The sequence below is a fragment of the Perognathus longimembris genome, chromosome 6, assembly GCF_023159225.1.
Source record: "Perognathus longimembris pacificus isolate PPM17 chromosome 6, ASM2315922v1, whole genome shotgun sequence".
Taxonomy (NCBI): domain Eukaryota; kingdom Metazoa; phylum Chordata; class Mammalia; order Rodentia; family Heteromyidae; genus Perognathus; species Perognathus longimembris.
The window spans coordinates 37,029,077-37,047,911 of NC_063166.1; positions in this window are offsets into that span (position 1 = coordinate 37,029,077).

Below are 18,835 nucleotides of genomic sequence, written 5' to 3' on the forward strand. Positions count from 1 at the left end.
TCCCTGCCTCCCTCCCTCCCTCCCTTCCTTCCTTCCTTCCTTTGTGGAGCTGAACTCAGGACCTGGGTGCTATCCCTGAGCTTTTCTGCTCAAGGCTAGCACTCTACCACTTTGAAGTACAGCACCACTTCTAGTTTCCTGGTGGTTCACTAGAGATAAGAGTCTCATGGACTTTCTTGCTCAGGCTGATCCTCAGATTTCCATCTCCTAAGTAGCTAGGATTACAGGTATGAGCTACCAGCGCCTGACTATTGGACTTGCCCCTCTCCCCTTTCTCCTCCTTCCCCTTGTACAGCTAACTTGCCAGCACACTACAGATGCAGGCTCAGAATGGAGCAGACAGAGAGGTGTTGTAGCTGGTTATTTTACTTTAAAAAGAAAAAAGGAAAATAAACCCCTCACATTTTATCAAGAGATATTTGTTTTTAAAACATAAGACTAGAAGCCTACAGTTAAACTGAGAGTCACTCATGAGGTAACGGATTCCACAAGTCAGACTTTTAACAGTTGCTGAGATTCCATACTGCTGTTAGTGATCAGCTAAGAACTTTTTTCTCAGATCTAGGTGGTTCATACCTAAGTAAGAGCCAAGTAAGAGCTCACGCCCAGTACTGAGGGGGTGGTATGTTCAAAAAAGAAATGTACTCAGTACCTGACTATATTACTGTAACACCTCTGTACATCACCTTTACAATAAAACCTTTCCTTTCTTAAGCCCCAGTGCTGGCACACAAACACAAAGAACTTTCTCCTCTGACCTCTGAAACTTGTTCCTGGGAGGAGACTGGCTGTTCTACCTCTTCCTCTTCCCACTCGAGAGCACACAGCTACCCCATGCCTCAAGTCAGGTGAAATACTGACCAAGTACCATCAGCATGTAAGTAAGCCCCAGCACTTTTCACCTTGTGCTGATTGAAGGCAAGTGGGAAAATACTTGAAATCAAATGACCTAGTACAGTAGAACCAGGGGCATGTAAGATCTCCTTGTGCAGTAAATCCTGTAAGCACAAACTGAGGAAGGAAAGAGCAGGAACTAAAGTAGTTCTCACCATGAGGCACCATCTCCATCAACGTGTTGGCATGAAGAAATGTGTTTCTCATACTTTCACAGTTGTCCTTATCAGGGATTCCTCTGCCCAATTTAAATTCCTTTCTGCAGACTGTTTTATAGGGAGGAAGGGTGGCAAGGAGGGAGAGAGGAGGGGCTTCTCCTGAAAAATGAGGCAGGAATAAGACCCTGATGAAGTGATATCTGAGCTTAGGGCTGTGTGGCTGGGAGGAACCCACCCTGAAAATATTTGCAAGAGGAGGGGACATAAAGTCCCCCAGAAAGAAAGCCCTGGGAAATGGGAGGAGGCTGAGCTGTCACTTGAGCAGTCATGATGCTTTGTGAGCTCTTGTTAACCAAGGAGAGCAGTTTGGGTGTGGGGGTTCCAAAGTACAGGAGCCTAAGGACCTTCATTCTGGTGAAGTGACTACCAATTTCAATGATCTTCCAGGGGACTGTCTAGCATCGTAACTTAAATATATTTTTATTTTAGAAGAGATCCAGAGCATAGAGATTCCAGCAAGGAAGGAAAAGACAAGACAGCAGATCCAAGAATCCAGATTTCAGCTGCAGGCAGCAGTGCTGCCAGCCTGCCTCTTACCTGGCAGAACCAAATCCACACCCACATCCAGCATGCACCAGTGACAGAAAGAAATCTGCCAGATGGCAGCAAACAGACCAGTCTGCAAGCAGAGCCTGAAAGGTACGAAGAACCAGAGGAATCATGAGTACTCCACAAAAGACAGTCTTGCTCAAGTCTGCACCACAGAATGCCATTCGGAAAGTAGCCCTCCCCGCATCCTCCATAGTGAACGGAGGTTCACTTTGTCTCTCGCATAGACGACCAGAGCAGATGGGAAATAAGGTGTGCCAGGGGAAAGTAAGTTCAAAGGGGCCATCTTTGAAAAGGGCAAAGGTGCAAGAGCAGTGAGTCACAGCTCCGCACAGGGGAAGCACTCCCCACCCAAATAGGAGGAACCTCCTGAAGGGCTAGTGGCCCCTCAACACAAGTAAACACAACAAGAGGCTCGCTTCCAGGTCACTGTAATAGGGAGGTCAGATCTGGCCAGTGCCATCATTAACTGTGGAGGGACTTCAGGTTGACTCCAGCTCAGATCAGAGCAGAAGCCAACTCCATCTCCACTAAGCCCTCCCCCAACCTATTCAAGGAAGCTCCCCTTTATTATGATAAGTTATGTAGATTGACCACCTGAGGCCTGGGAGCTTCAAGGGAACCTGTGCTCTCCCATGGGTAGGCTTATCCTCCTGCATGATGTGAGCCCTGCCAAATCTGTGCGCCAATTCTAACTAGAATGATAGGTTGGTTCAAACAGATACTATGAGACAGACTGTAACTCCATTGGCCACCTGTGTGCGGCCTAGCATGCTCTGTAAGTGTTGTGTCTTCATTGGTCACCTGCGTGTGGCAAGTTTGTCTGTGATGTTTGCCTTATAACCAGGCTGGAAGGCCACAAGTACGCGCAGTTCCAGCTCCCGAGTCTGGGCTGCACACGTGCGGACGGTCCCAGCTCCCGAGTGTGGGCCCTGATCCTGTACACGTGGTTGGCAGTTTCGGCTCCCGAATCCAGGCTGCGACCAAGGCCGGTCGGTTTACTTTTTGTTCACTTTTTACTTCCCCAATAAATCTGTCTTTTTGTCATCTTGTAGCTGGAGACTGTGTGGTGGACTCTTGGGGGAACCAGGAATCCCCTCCCTTGGGTGGGACCCCATTTCATTGTAGCGAACCCCCACTCTACTTCAGTCGCCACCACTGCAACTGCCACTGAGGCAACAAGAGACTGGTTTTCCAGGCCAAACGTTGTCCACCTGTGACTGGGGGCACTAGCCTTTACCCACAAACCCCAGCGAACAACACAGCCAGCTCCACCCAGGAGAAGACAGCCCCAGTCAGGTAGGCGGAAGTTCCTCCACAGGCAGCTCCATCTTTCCAGTCAGAGCCCACTGTAAATGTCTTCAGCAGCCCCCAGATTCCTCCAGGGGCCTGCCATAGGCAGTTCATTGTTCCTGCCCAGGGCCCGCCGCAGCCAGCTGGGGCCTCCCACCAGGGGCCTGCAATAGCCAGCTTGGGGCTCCTGCCCCAGGCCCACTGCAAGTCAGCTCAGATCTCCCACCAGGGGCAGGCCACAGCCTGCTTGGGGCTTCGCCCGGGCCCCAGCAGGCAGTTCGGGGCTCCCACCCGGGGCCTGCCATAGCTAGCTCATGAATCCTTCCCTGGACCACGGAAGCCAGTTTGAGCTTCCCACTAGGGGCCCACCACAGCCAGCTCAGGGCTTGCGCCCAAGGTCCACCATAGGCAATTTGGGGCTCTGGCCGGGCCCTGATGTAGGCAGTTTGGGGCTCCCACCTGGGGCCCACACAGCCAGTTCACGGTTCCTGCCCAGGGCTTGCTGCAGCCAAATTGGGACCTCCACCTGGGGCTAATTCAGGGCTCCCAGCAGGGGATCAATAGAGGCCAAAGAAAGAATTCTTAAAGCTGCTAGGGAAAAGAGGGAAGTGCCAGACTTTGAAGTCAGGCACCACTTTACCACGCGAACCCCCACTTTACCATGTGAACCTGAGATAAGCAGGCCCTGTGAGCAAACCCAGGACAAGCTTAATAGGGCCCAGCTGGTCTAGAACTCTAACTGCTGGGAATGCTTAACTCTGACCACCCCTAGAATGCCTCGAGCCCTGAGCCAATCAAATTTGTACCTGTGTCCTAATCTTGCTTGCTTGAACACCTGATTGCTGTAACTTTGTTTTTGCCTTTATAAGCCCTGTGTAATCGCAGCTCGAGGCTCCCTCCTAACCTCCACTGTGTTGGTGGGTAGGATGAGGCCCGAGTTGCAGCTCGCTTGAATAAAGCCTTGCCTTGCTTTTGCATTTCGGAATGTCTGAGTCTCGGTGGCCTTCTTGGTGGTCGTTTTGCGACTTGGCACAACAAGAGAACGATCACATATAAAGAAAACCAATTGGAATCACCCCAGATTTTTCAGCGGAGACCATGAAAGCAAAGAGAGCCTGGAATGACATTTGCCACATCCTAAAGAAAAATAACTATCAACCAAGAATTCTATATCCAGCTAAACTCTCATTCATAGTCAAAGGTCGAATAAAAGTCTTCCATAGCCAGGAAAAATTGAACCACTATATCTCCACCAAAACCAGCACTACAGAATATCCTCAAAGATGCCCTCCACACTGAAAACCACCAAGACCACAATCCAGACAGGGAAAACATCCATGAATAAAACCCCAGATTAGTAGAGCAAAAAGGGAAGACACAGCCCCTACAAAGATAGATACAATGAAAGGAACAAGCAATCACCTTTTAATCCTAACTCTCAATATTAATGGACTTAACTCTCCAATTAAATGACATAGATTGACAAGTTGGATCAAAAAACAAAATCCATCTTTCTGTTACCTCCAAGAGACACACCTTGCCAGCAAAAGCAAACATATTCTAAAAGTGAAAGGCTGGAGTAAAATCTATCAAGCAAATGGCCCCCGCAAGCAGGCCGGTGTCTCAATCTTAGTATCAGATAAAATTGACTTCAAACTAAAAACAGTAAAAAGAGACAAAGAAGGCTACTACATACTAATAAAGGGATCTCTCCTACAGGAGGACATAACCATCCTAAACATCCACACACCAAATACAGGAGCTCCCAACTTCATCAAACAATCACTACTGACTCTAAATTAAATTCTCATAGACCCAAATACACATTGATTGTCAGAGACTTTAACATACCATTCTCACCACTGGACAGATGAGTAAAGAAACCTCAGAACTAAACAACTGCATAGACCATCTAGACTTAACTGACATCTGTAGAATATTCCATCCAGCAACACAAGAATATACATTCTTCTCAGCAGCACATGGAACATTCTCCAAAATAGATCACATGTTAGGGCATAAAGCAAACCTGCACAAGTTGAGAAACATTGAAATCATTCCTTGCATTCTCTCAGACCACAATGGGATAAAACTAGAGCTCAATGCCAAAGGCCACCAAAGAAAACCTCATAACTCATGGAGACTCAACAATACATTGCTGAACCACCAGTGGATCATCGAGGAAATCAGAACAGAATTTCAAATGTTTGTGGAATTAAACCAAGATGAACACACAAATTACCAGCTCCTCTGGGACACAGCAAAGGCAGTACTCAGAGGAAAATTTATAGCCCTGAGTGCCTACATCAACAAATTGGAGGAATCTCAATTCAACAACTTAACAAAGCACCTTAAGCTCCTTGAAAGAGAACAACAAGCCAAACCCTAAGCCAATAGGCGGAAGCAAATAATTAAAATCAAATCATAATTAAATGACTTAGAATCCAAAAACACCACAGAGGGCTGGGAATATGGCAAGAGTGCTTGCCTCATATTCATGAAACCCTGGGTTCGATTCCCCAGCACCACACATATAAAATATGGCCAGAAGTGGCACTGTGGCTCAAGTGGCAGGGTGCTAGCCTTGAGCAAAAAGAAGCCAAGTACAGTGCTCAGACCCTGAGTCCAAGCCCAGGACTGGCAAAACAAACAAAAACCCCACCAAAAACACCATAGAGAGAATCAACAAAACAAAGAGTTGGTTCTTTGAAAGAATTAACAAGATAGACAGACCCCTAGCAAACCTCACCAAAAAATGAAGACAGCACACCCAAATAAACAAGATCAGAGACAAACAGGTAACATCACCACAGAAACAACAAAGATCCAGAATATAATAACAGACTATTTTGCAAACCTGTACGCCAACAAATTTGAGAACCTAGAAGAAATGGAAATATTCCTAACAAAAATTGACATGCCCAAACTCAACTAAGAAGATTTAAATCTACTGAACAGATCCATGTACAGTGATGAAATTGAAACTGCAATAAAAGATCTCCCTTCTAAGAAAAGCCCAGGTCCAGATGGATTCACAGTGGAATTCTACAAGGCCTTCAAAACAGATCTCACACCAACACTCCTCAAACTCTTCAATAAAATAGAGAGTAAAAGCTCACTACCAAGCACATTCTATGGTGCTAGTATAACACAAATCACAAAACCAGACAGGGACTCATCAAGAGAACTATTGACCCATTTCCTTGATGAACATCGATGCAAAGCTTCTCAACAAAATTCTGGCCATCTGACCTCAACAAGTCATCAAAAAAATTATACACTATGTTCAAACTGGATTCATTTCAGGGATGCAAACTTGGTTCAATATATGCAAGTCAATCAATGTAATCTACCACATCAACCGGAGCAAGGTAAAGAATCACATGATCGGGCTGGGGATATGGCCTAGTGGCAAGAGTGCTTGCCTCGTATACATGAGGCCCTGGGTTCGATTCCCCAGCACCACATATACAGAAAACGGCCAGAAGTGGTGCTGTGGCTCGAGTGGCAGAGTGCTAGCTTTGAGCAAAAAGAAGCCAGGGACAGTGCTCAGGCCCTGAGTCCAAGCCCCAGGATTGGCCAAAAAAAAAAAAAAAAAAAAAAAATCACATGGTTATATCCCTAGATGAGGAAAAGGTGTTCGACAAAATCCAGCACCCATTTATGATGAAAGCCCTGAAAAAACTGGGATTCCAGGGAACATTCTTGAATATAATAAAGGCTGCCATGACAAACCAACAGCCAGCATAATAAATGGTGAAAAGCTAAAGCCATTCCCTTTAAAATCAGGAGCAAGACAAGGTTGTTTGTTCTCTCCTCTCCTATTCAACATAGTACTAGAATTCCGAGCCAGAGCAATTAGGCAAGAAGAAAACATAAAGGGGATCCAAATAGGAAAAGATGAAGTTAAACTTTCTCTCTTTGCAGATGACATGATTCTATACCTAAAGAACCCCATAGACTCTACTCCCAAGCTATTAGAGCTGATTCAAAACTTTGGCAAAGTAGCAGGATATAAAATAAATCCTCAAAAATCAATGGTTTTTATATACGCCAACAACAAGAAAAGCGAGGCTGAAATCAGAAAAACAACACCTTTTGCAATAGCCTCAAATAACATAAAATACCTAGGAATAACCGTAACCAAAGATGTGAAGGAACGCTATGATGATAACTTTAAAAACCTGAAAAAGGAAATTAAGGCAGAACTCAAGAAATGGAAAAACCTCCATGCTCCTGGATTGGGAGGATTAACATCATGAAAATGTCAATATTTCCAAAAACTATCTACAAATTCAATGCAATACCCATCGATATCCCAACACCATTCTTCAATGAAATAGAGGAAGCAATTCAGAAATTCACATGGAACAATAAAAAACCCTGAATAGCAAAAACAATCCTACGTAGAAAGAACAGTGCAGAAGGAATACCAATACCAAAATTTAAGTTGTATTACAAAGCTATAGTAACAAAAACAGCTATGTACTGGTACAAGAACAGACCCAAGGACCAATGGAACAGAATGGAAGACCACAGCTACCTAATCTTTGACAAAGGAGATAAAAATATAGGTTGGAACAAAGACAGCTTCTTCAACAAATGGTGATGGCAAAACTGGGTCAACACCTGTAACAAACTAAAACTAGATCTCTATTTATCACCCTGCACCAAAATCAAGTCCAAATGGATCAAAGACCTCGAAATCAAAACAGATACCCTGAAAACAGTAAAGGAAGGAGTAGGAGAAACACTTGGGCTCCTTGGCACAGGATGGAACTTCCTTAACAAAGACCCAGAAAGGCTACAAATCAAAGAAAGGTTGAACAAGTGGGACTGTATCGAACTGCAGAGCTTCTGCAGGGCAAAGGACATAGTTTCCAAGATAAACAGAAAGCCCACAGATTGGGAAAAGATTTTTACCGGCCATGCGATGGACAAAGGCCTGATATCAACAATATACACAGAACTCAAAAATTTAAATTCCTCCAAAACAAATCATGAAAGAACTAACAGCCCTCTCAACAAATGGGATAAAGACCTAAAGAGAGACTTCTCTGAAGAGGAAATGAGAATGGCCACAAGAGTCACGTGCAAAAGTGCTCTACATCACTGGCCATAAAAGAAATGCAAATAAAAACAACAATAAGATTCCACCTCACCCCAGTAAGAATGTCCATTATCAGGAAATCCAACAATAACAAATGCTGGAAAGAATGTGGCCAAAAGGGAACCCTACTATACTGTTGGTGGAAATGCAATCTTGTTCAACCCCTCTGGAAAGCAGTGGGGATGTTCCTAAGAAGGCTAAACATAGAGCTCTCCCATGACCCAGCAGCCCCACTTTTGGGCATCTACCTAAAAGACTACAAGAAAGACCACACTAAAGCCACCAGCACAACTATGTTCATTGCAGCACAATTTATCATTGCTAAAATATGGAGCCAACCTAGATGCCCCTCAGTAGACGATTGGATCAGGAAAGTGTGGTACATATACACAATGGAATTCTATGCCTCCATCAGAAGGAATGGCACTGTTCCATTCATAAGGAAATGGAAGGACTTGGAAAAAAAATCATATTAGGTGAAGTGACCCAGACCCAAAGAAGCATAAACTTGATGGTGTCCCTCATAGGCAATAGCTAGTACAGGATTAGGCCAGTCCTGGTAGAAGATCAAAATACCCCAATAGCTGCACCCATTTGATCACATAAGATGATGCCAAGTGAAATGAACTCCATGTTACAGTGACAAGAGTTATGCCATTGTTGTAACTATTATCATCATCCCATGTGAAACCGTACCTTTTGTATTTTTCATTATTTTTTCCTTGTCTGTTTGTTTGATTGTTTTGTTCAGTTTTGCTTCTCTATTATTCCTTTCCTGTGGTTGTAACCCCGCTACCACGATATCTCATCCAAATACCCTGGATACTGTTTATATTGGTATTAGAACTGGAGAAGGGAAAGGGAATACCAAAATTGAGAGACAAAGGACAAAAAGACAAACCATTCCAAAAGCAATACCTACAAAACGATTTGGTGTAAATCAACTGCACAACTTGGGGGGAGAGGGTAAGGGCGAGGGGAGAGGGGGAAAATGAGGGAGGAGGTAACAAGTATGAATTTGTAACCCCTCTGTACCACACTTTGACAATAAAGAAAAAAGTTTAATTTAAAAAAAAGAAATGAATGGTTTAGCTAGGCACCAGTGGCTCATGCCTGTAATCCTAGCTACTCAAGAGGCTGAGATCTAAGGACTGCAGTTCAAAGCCAGCCTGGGCAGGAAAGTCAGTGAGACTCTTATTTCCCTCCAATCAACCACCATAAAACCAGAAATGGAACTGTGGCTCAAAGTGGTAGAGCACTAGCCTTGAGCTGAAGAGCTCAGAGTTCAGGTCCCACAATCGACAAAAAGAAGAATAAGGAAGGAAGGAAGGAAGGAAGGAAGGAAGGAAGGAAGGAAGGAAGGAAGGAAGGAAGGAAAGAAGGAAGGAAGGAAGGAAGGAAAGAAAGAAGGAGGGAGAGAGGAAAGAAGGAAGGAAAGAAGGAAGGAAGGAAGGAAGGAAGGAAGGAAGGAAGGAAGGAAGGAAGGAAGGAAGGAAGGAAGGATTAAGCTGGGGGCTAGTGGTTTATGACTATAATCCTAGATACTCAGGAGGCTGGAATCCGAGGAACACAATTTGAAGCCAGCCTCGGCAGGAGACTCTTATCTCTAATAAATTACTGGGAAAAAAAAAGCCACATGTGGAGCTGTGACTGACTAGTAGACCTCTACTAGCTTGAGAAAATAGAAGATCAGGGACAATGTCTAGCCCCTACATTCAAGCCACAGAATTGATACACACACACACACACACACACACACACACACACACACACACACAATGAATGGTTGAAGAAATATACAGTAGAATGTCATTCCATCATCACAAAGGATGAAGTCTTGTCATCTATGGGAACAGAAGACATTGCATTAAGTGAGATAAGCCAGACACAGCAAAATATTCTGACTGAGATTCTGGATGATCCATCATATAAGAGATCTAAAAATGATTTCACAGAAGCAGACTAGAACAGTGGTCACTAGTGGGTAGGAATCTGTATCTATATCTATCTACATATATCTACACACACACACTCACACACACACACACACACACACACACACACACACACAGAGAAGACAGTAGGTGCCAAACAAAAATAAGAATAAACTCTAATGGGCTACAACATTAATCATACAGTTGTAATTTACAGCAATCTGTTATATGTTATATGTGTTGTATTAAGAAATAGAAAGTCTAGGGCTGGGAATGTGGCTTGTGGTAGAGTGCTTGCCTAGCATGCAGAAAGCCCTGTGTTGATTCCTTAGTACCACATGCAGAGAAAAAGAATTGGCACTGTGGCTCAAGAGGTAGAGTGCTAGCAAAAGAGGCTCAGGGACAGTGCCCAAGCCTAGAGTTCAAGCCCCAGGACTGGCAAAAGAAACTAAGAATAATAAAAAAGAAAAAAAAAAGAAAGAAAAAGAAGAGCTGGGCCCTGGTGGCTCACACCTAAGTACTGGCTGCTCAGGATACTCATATCTGAGGATCACAGTTGGAAGCCACCTGGGGCAGGAATGTTTGAGACTTACCTCCAAAAGCAGCCACAGGGGATCTGTGGTTCAAGTGGTAGCATGTTAGCCTTAAGCACAAAAGCTTAAAGTTGCCCAGACCTTGAATTTCAAGTCCTAGGACTGGCATAAATAAATAAATAAATGATGAAATAGAAGAGAGGATTATAAAGTTTACAAATAACAAATGTTTTAGGAGAGGAAAATGCCAATTGCCCCGATCATTATATATTGTATGCATGTGTTGAATTATTATACTTTACCCCATAAAATCTGACAAATTATATATATGCTAATTAAAAAATAGATAACACTTTCAAATTGTTTTCAGTAGTAAATAAGTAGCCAGATGCTGATGACTCACACCTCAGCTTCTCAGGAGACTGAAAGTTGAGGATCCCAGTTCAAAGCCAGCCTGGACAGAAAAGTCTGTGGAACTTATCTCTAATTAACTAGCAATAAATTAATAAATAAGTGACCCCCAAGGTGGTGGACTTAGTAAAGTCCCAACTATATCCTGTTGTAGGGAGTACAGCGGACTCCATCTTGATTAGGGAAACATGGTAGGAAATGTTGGGGCAAGTAGAGCTGATTCCATCTTGATTATTAGGTCAACCTGACCCCAGAATTCTGCTTCTGTAAATGACTTGCTTAACTTGTTTGTTGCTTGCTCTACCCCCTGCGTCAAGCCCCTACATCTGTGCTACGCTTTTACCTTTATAAATCCCAGCTTGAGGACTGTTAGGGTTTGCAGTGTTAGCTCCCAAGTCTGCATTGTGTCCCTGGCCGGTCAGCCCGCTCTTTTTTAGGGTCGCAGTTTTAGCTCCCAAGTCTGTGCTGTGTTCCTGGCCAGTCAGTTTGCATTTTGCTTCCCCAATAAATCCATCTTTTTGCTTGAGACTGTCTCTGAGTGGTGGACTCTTGGAAGGATGTGCAATCTCTTCCCTCAAACCCTGTAACAAATTTGTGGTAAAAGCAAGCATATCAGAACTGCTTTCTTCCAGATTTCCCCACTACAAACACTCCACAAAGTGGCGCTGAGCCTCATATCACATCACTTCTGAATGGTACCCAGCAGTGAGGTCTGCTTGGAGAGATGCATCAGGCATCAAGCCCACGGTGGGGACAAGGAGAGTGGCACGCCACCCACAGAGCTGTTGCCCTGAAAAAGGCAAAACACACAGAGTTGGTTTGTCAGCCTCCAAAAATAGACAGGTTTTTTTTGAATAAGTGTGTGTGTGTGTGTGTGTGTGTGTGTGTGTGTGTGTGTGTGTGTGTACTGTAGCTTGAACTCAGGGCTAGGGCTTTTCACTCAGGCTTGTGCTGCACCACTTGAGGCACACCTTTACTTCTGGCTTTTTTTGGGTGGTTAATTGGAGATAAGAATCTCATGGACTTTCCAACCAGAACTTGCTTTGAATCATGTTTCTCAGATCTCAACCTCCTGAATTGTAGGCACAACCCACTAGGAACCTTGCACAAGGTTGATTTTATTGAGATGAGCTGATAGAGAATGTCTGAATTGTGCTCTTTGATTCAGTCTGTAATGATTCTTGAGGTCAATATTTGGCCATTCCACCCCCCGCCCCATTCATTTTAGCTTCTCTTGCATTCAAATTGATTCTAGATGTCTCTGAGCTTAGGACTATTCCAGTACTAGGAAAATAGATATAAAGACAATCTTTTCCTGGTTAGGAGTAGGGTAGATTCACTGGCCAATGTTAATGAGTGTGCTGATAAAGATAATGAGTCTTAGACATGAGATCTGATACTTCAACTAAAACAAGATCTCTGAGAATGGATGTTCAGATACAAAACAAGTCCTAGCCTGCCAGGGGAGAAAGAACTAAGTGAGCTCTTGAGAGGTGAGGTCAGTGGCCAGACCCAGAAGAGCCTTGGATGCTATTCCAGTGAGTTTCACCATGGGTCTGGAGGTGATGGAGAGCCAGGAAGGAATCTAAGAGAATGACACCATCATGGTTGTGACAAATGAGGAAAGAGATAAGGGCTTAGATGCCATCCATGCATGCATCACAGATCACCTGAATGCTTCAACAATGGTGAGGGAGGGGCCAGATCCAGGATTCCCAGAGTTGCTTAGCTGAGAAATTTGACTCCCAGGAGGCTGCTGGGAGATACTGGTAGAGACTGGATCCCTGGAAAGCTTGATGGGAGCTCAGGTCATTTTTAAGTGGCTCAGTTTCATCTGTTGGTGGACCACTGGTTCCTCTCTACACAAGCCTGGCTACAGGGCGTTAACCCCGTATGGGGCAGTTATCTGTGCTTGAATGTGTGGAAAGCTTGAGCCCCTTCAAGCTTTTCATTTGCTTATTTCAGTTAAGGCCCTCCAGAGAAATATACTGGGAACTACTCTAAATCCTTTCATCACACAGACTCACTCTTTTTAGGTGACCTAGAGTAGACCCACCCAAAGGTAGAGCCATCCACCATGTGTTACCCATCTGCCATGTTTTTTAGTCATAGGATATATGAAAAGGATGACTTTGAACTGAACATGCCCAAGAACATGCTGCCTCTACATGTGATGGTGAGTCTCTCCTGGATGAGTATGCGGAAATTTCTCCTAACACAGTAAAGGCCTGGCTTGAGAACTGTCCCTTTGTACTTGCCACACTCTTTTATGTTCTGGCTGTGCTCATCGCTTTGCACTCACTGCGTTCAGTCCCAGCTGCTTGGGAGTCCTCCTTAGTCACTTGTCTGCCTTTCCTGAGGCATTGTCTCTGGTTCCTGGAAACATGGGAATGTTTCCACCATGTTCCCTATCTAGCTGTCCTCCAAGTGTGACAGCTGGTTGTCCCCAGGATGGATGACCCACAAGAACAAGGGGAAAGTGGTAGGGTGGCCTCAGAAAGCATTTTCCCACCACTCCAATCAAATTCTCTGCTCTAGAAGAGAATAAATAGTAAGCCTAGTTTAGTTCACAGTCAAGGTTAAAGTCATAGACTCCACCTTTCAAAGAAAGGTGTGTCTAACAACTGGTTTATGTAACTTAAGATATCTCTTTATGGAGGTTTTAAAAGAAGAGATTATTTTCTGGGAAAAAGTGTTGTAATCTGTAATAGTGCACAGATTATCGTCTCTTCAAGCAGTGAGACTAGAGCACATATTGGAGAGACATTAAGGTAATGAAATGAGCCATCAATCTGAGCAGGGGCCAATCTGAAGGAGATACCACCTGTGTGAGGAGACAGTGCACACAAGGGTCTGAGTGTTGGTCTTGTAGTTGTATTTACAAAATTTCTGGATGTGGTTGAGATGATTTTAGTAAAGGGGTGATAAAGAGTGACCCTAGAATTCAGTGCATTTACTCATGCTGCCAAGCAATAGTGAGAGGTGACTGTCTGCCTAGCTATATGCTTGTCTCCAGAAGAACTTATCTCCAGAAGAAGGCTTGCAGATCTGATGTTAGTAGATGGAGTTGAAGTGCCAGCCTTTAAGTCAGGCCCCACTTTACCACGCTAACCCCACTTTACCACGTGAACCTGGAAATAAGCAGGCCCTGTGAGCAAACCCAGGACAAGCTTATTAGGGCCCAGCGGTCGAGAATTCTAACTAATGGGAATGCTTAACTCTAACTGCCCCTAGAATACCTCGAGCCCTGAGCCAATCAGATTTGTACCTGTAATCTTGCTTGCTTAAACACCTGATTGCTGTAACTTTGTCTTTTGCCTTTATAAGCTCTGTATAATCGCAGCTCGAGGCTGCCTCTTAACCTCCGCTGTGTCGGTGGGTAGGACAAGGCCCGGGCTGCGGTCCCGCTTGAATAAAGTCTTGCCTTGCTATTGCATTTCGGAATGTCTGCGTCTCGGTGGTGGTCTTGCGACTTGGCACAACAGAGTGTCTTGGTTTTATTACCTGAAAAATGGGCATAATAGTACCTACCTCAGTTGCTACAGGATTAAATGTTATAATAGATACATATACTTAATATAGCTAGATGCTACAGCAGTAGCATTTAAATTTTTTTTTTTTTTTTTTTTTTTTTTTGCCAGTCCTGGGCCTTGGACTCAGGGACTGAGCACTGTCCTGGCTTCTTTTTGCTCAAGGCTAGCACTCTGCCACTTGAGCCACAGTGCCACTTCTGGCCGTTTCCCCTTTATGTGGTGCTGAAGAATTGAACCCAGAGTTTCAATGTATATGAGGCAAGCACTCTTGCCACTAGGCTATATTCCCAGCCCAGCAGTAGCATTTAATAGGTAGATACATTTAGTAGTAATCACATTGCAAAAGGCCATTATTGACAGTAGCAAATCACCTTCTTGTCTAGTATTTAGGATGCAAATAGGAGAGAAGCAAGATAATATAATAAAAACAAACAGAGAGAGGAGCTCATGGAATAGCTGTGAGGGCTTTGGAGGTATTTGGAGCAGGAGTGACCTTTGCTCTATTTTGAGAGTCCTGGCAGCAAGCAAATGGATTGGAGGTCTGCACCGGGGCAGATCTGGTTGCTTTGAATGTCTTCATAGGGCTACAGTGTGAGGTTTTGCTATGATTTTGTCTTGCTTACTTGCTTTCCAGGCATCTTGAAGCCAAGGTGTGGCTTGAGGAATAGATGAAGACTAATAGTTAGACACTGCTAGTAGTGCTGGATAGGCAGGAGGGGCATGTGTTCCTCCACTGGCTCCAACATGGCATTCTAACTCGGATGAAAGAAAGAAGAAAGGCTCTGAGTAAGCCACGTTGAAATGAGATTCAGTCACGCCTAGAAGACACACCTCATTAGAGCAGCTTCTTATCTTTGGGTAGAGTCCAACAGTGATGTGTATTTTCATACATACTTTGCAGATGGGACCTTCAGTCACCACTCATTACTGTGTTGAGATCTGCCCAAGATTATAGGAGTGTGCACTAAGAAAGACCCAACAATTGCATTTGGTATGGTCCCCTTCCCCAGAGACTACAAATCCTAGCATGCATTGCATGCAGGTCTGCTGGCCACACTCCTTGTTGCAAGAGGGGAATGAGGTTCCTGTCTCTTCTCTCAAGGGTTCCTCTTTAACTTCTGGCAAGCTAGCAGCTGACCACTCAAGCCTGGCCTCAGAAAATGTCTTGTTTCAGTAGCTTGTGGGGACCTTTAATTCCTGGTGGCTTTTTTATAGCATGATGAGACAGGAAAATCAAGACCTTTGGCAGAGCACAAACTCCATGCTCATTCATTCAGCCCAGGGATTAGAACACTGTCAAGATCTAGGGTTTTGTTAGATGAGAACCATGGTAGTGAATTAAAAAAGTGAAACCAGATGTTCTTCCTCTCAGTTGCTGCATGTCCGTGCAGGGGCTTGGAGGAGGAGATTGTAAAAATGTCACAGCCTTAACTCCTCAGGCCCATATTTACACATCCAGTAACCTTGGTCCATAAATCCACCACCCAATCCAGAACATCGGCTTCTGAAGAGGCAGGCCCAGCTGTGGTGCTGATCCAGATGGTACTGGGGCAGCTATGGGTAGCAGGATGTGGGTAGGTTGTCAGGCTGGGAATGGAGATTGCTTTTCAAAAAGATTAAAGCAGGCGGGAGATTTTACAAGGATGGCTGTATTGGCCTTAGGAGATAAGCCAACTTCTTACATTTCAGCAAGAATGGGAAATGATTTCTGCATGGAAATATGGGCAGATAGACACACACACACACACACACACACACACACACACACACACACACACACACCATACCACACCACACTGTGTTTTCTGTGCAGGTTGGAGAGTTAGAAGGAGAAATGAGAAGTGCTCTGGGACCAGATCTCATCATCTAGAATGCATGCTGAGTACCACAGGAAGCCATCAGACTCAGGTGAGATTCTTACTTCCAATGAACCACCAAAAATCTCGAAGTGAAGATGGACTCAAATGGTGGAGTGCTGACCTTGAGTGAACAACCTCCTGAGACTGTGAGGCCCTGAGTTTAAGCCCTAGTGTCAGCATAAACAAATTAAAATTAGTCATTGTGTTGGTCCTACGGAGACCAAAAGGGGTGTGGATGAGAATGGAAGCAAGGGGACAACTTGGGGCTCATGGCACAAGTCTAGGCCAGCTATGGTAGTGGCCTGGATGTGGTAAAAGGTAGGAAATCTGAGACTGGTGAACGGGCTCAGAGGTCAAGTGGCCAGCCAGTGGCAACAGAGGTCAGGTGGCCTGCTAGTGGGTAGAATCAAGGCCTTCCTGCAAGGTTCTTGTGTGAAAGGCAGAGTAGTATGGGACACCATGGAAGCAAGGCAGTCTGGGGGAGGACTGCATTGGTTAGAAGATGGAGAAATCAGGTGCTGGATGCTCATGCCTATAATCCTGGCTACTCAGGAGGCTGAAAGCTGAGGATCTTGATTTGAACCTACCCCAGACAGAAAAGTTCATGAGACTCTTTTGTCTAATTAACCTGCAAAAGCCAGAAGTAGAGGTATAGCTCAAGTGGTAAAGTGCCAGTCTTGAGAGGCCAAGTGAGAGCATGAGGCCCTGCATTTAAGCCTATTGACACACACACACACACACACACACACACACACACACACACACACACACACACACACACACACCTCTTACAGAAAACCAGGTAAGTAGTTAGAGATAGGTGTTTGGAGCTATGAGGAGAAATCAGGGCTAGGATATACATTTCTGAATCATATAGAATATGAAAAATAGGAATTGTAGAATAAAAAGGCAGAGATGGAGCTTCTTCATGGGACATGGTTTCACTCTCTTCTGACACTGTCCCTGTGTCACCTCCTGCCTCTGCTTGACCACTCACCTAACACCACAGGGGCTTACAGGGGTTTTAGACCATAGATGTACACACATGATGGACTAGTGGCCTTTCTCTACCTGTGGACATGTCCATCCTATAATTGTTACAGCCAGAAGTGGTACTATGGTAGCATACATATCCTGAAAGATCTCTGCTATCTTGACCTTAGCCAAACAGAACTCTCAGCATCACCATGTCTGTCTTTTTGCATCATCTGGGTCCAATTTTCTTCTGTGCAAACACTTCTTTGGTTTGTTGACATTTTTACAGTAGACATAATCTTATTATTTGATTATTGGTCACTCAACAAGAATGATTGGCTTTTCTACTCCATCCATGTTGCTTGAAGGGTCACACTGGTACCCAGTATATTCTAATGACTAAGTTCGCATACCTGTCTTGACAAAATAATTGTAGGTGTGTGTCTACAGTAGATGATCAGGAATCAGCAGTCACTATGGGACTGGTGGCTATGAATTTGGTGATGTCCATTGACAAGCATGCAGGTTGTGGTCTTCCATTCTGTTCATGCTGGTGTTTCAGGCAATTTCCATTTGACACAGCAACTATGTTTTCCATTTGTTCTAATTAAATAGTAGCAAATGTTCGTTCAGTACAGGGAATTCTCCCTCCTCCCCCAAGCAAGGCAGAAAACAGATGCAGGCTCTTGTGGTGGATTTAACCAGTGCACTTGTGTGACTGAAGCCAGAACAGATGTGTGTCACAGCTGAGTGCTGTTGGTTGGGGTGGGGAGGGAGAGGGAGGGGCGGTATTGTGGTCTAATGCAGAGACCAGGCTTTACTGTGTTTGATCTGAGGGTGGAACCTTTCCCCTTTCCATCCCTCACTAAGTCCATGAAGCTCTTAGAAGTCCTTTCTGAGGGAAGCAGATTGGCCTAGGGCTCTGGGCAAAGTGTGTACTGTCCTTCTTACTCTTGAAAGGGCTCAGCCTTTGCTGATTGTCTAGGTCACTCACCAGCCTGGATCTTCACCTCTCCTCTCACTTTGGGAGCCTTGTTACCAATAGCTGGGATGCCTACGGGGTACTGACCTGTGGGATGAGCAGTGAGAAAGCACGAGATCCTACCCATTAAGGAGGGTGGGCAGCAGGAAAGAAGCTTGTGGGATGACCGGGGAGGAGAGGCTGTGAGATGGAGAGGAGGAGAAGCAAAAGAGAGGGCATCATGGAAGGCAGGGGAGGACAGTTCCAGAAGGAAGGCTGGTAGGTCAACACCCCACAAAGAATCACTTGATCTGGGAATGAAAACATCCATCAAGCTTGGAGATTTAGTAGAAGCCGTGAGAAGAGGATACAGGCAGAAGCCGACCTATGGGAAGGTACAGAGTGAGTCAAGAAAGATGTCGTGTGAAGTTAAGTTTAGAGAATTTGGCAAGGAAAGAGAGACGGAGAGCTGAAGCCAGCCAGAGGGCAAAAGGAGGAGTCTGATCTACCTGTTTCTACAAGGTTGGTTTTGCCTTGAGGTTTGGGTGGGGGTTATGATGGGATT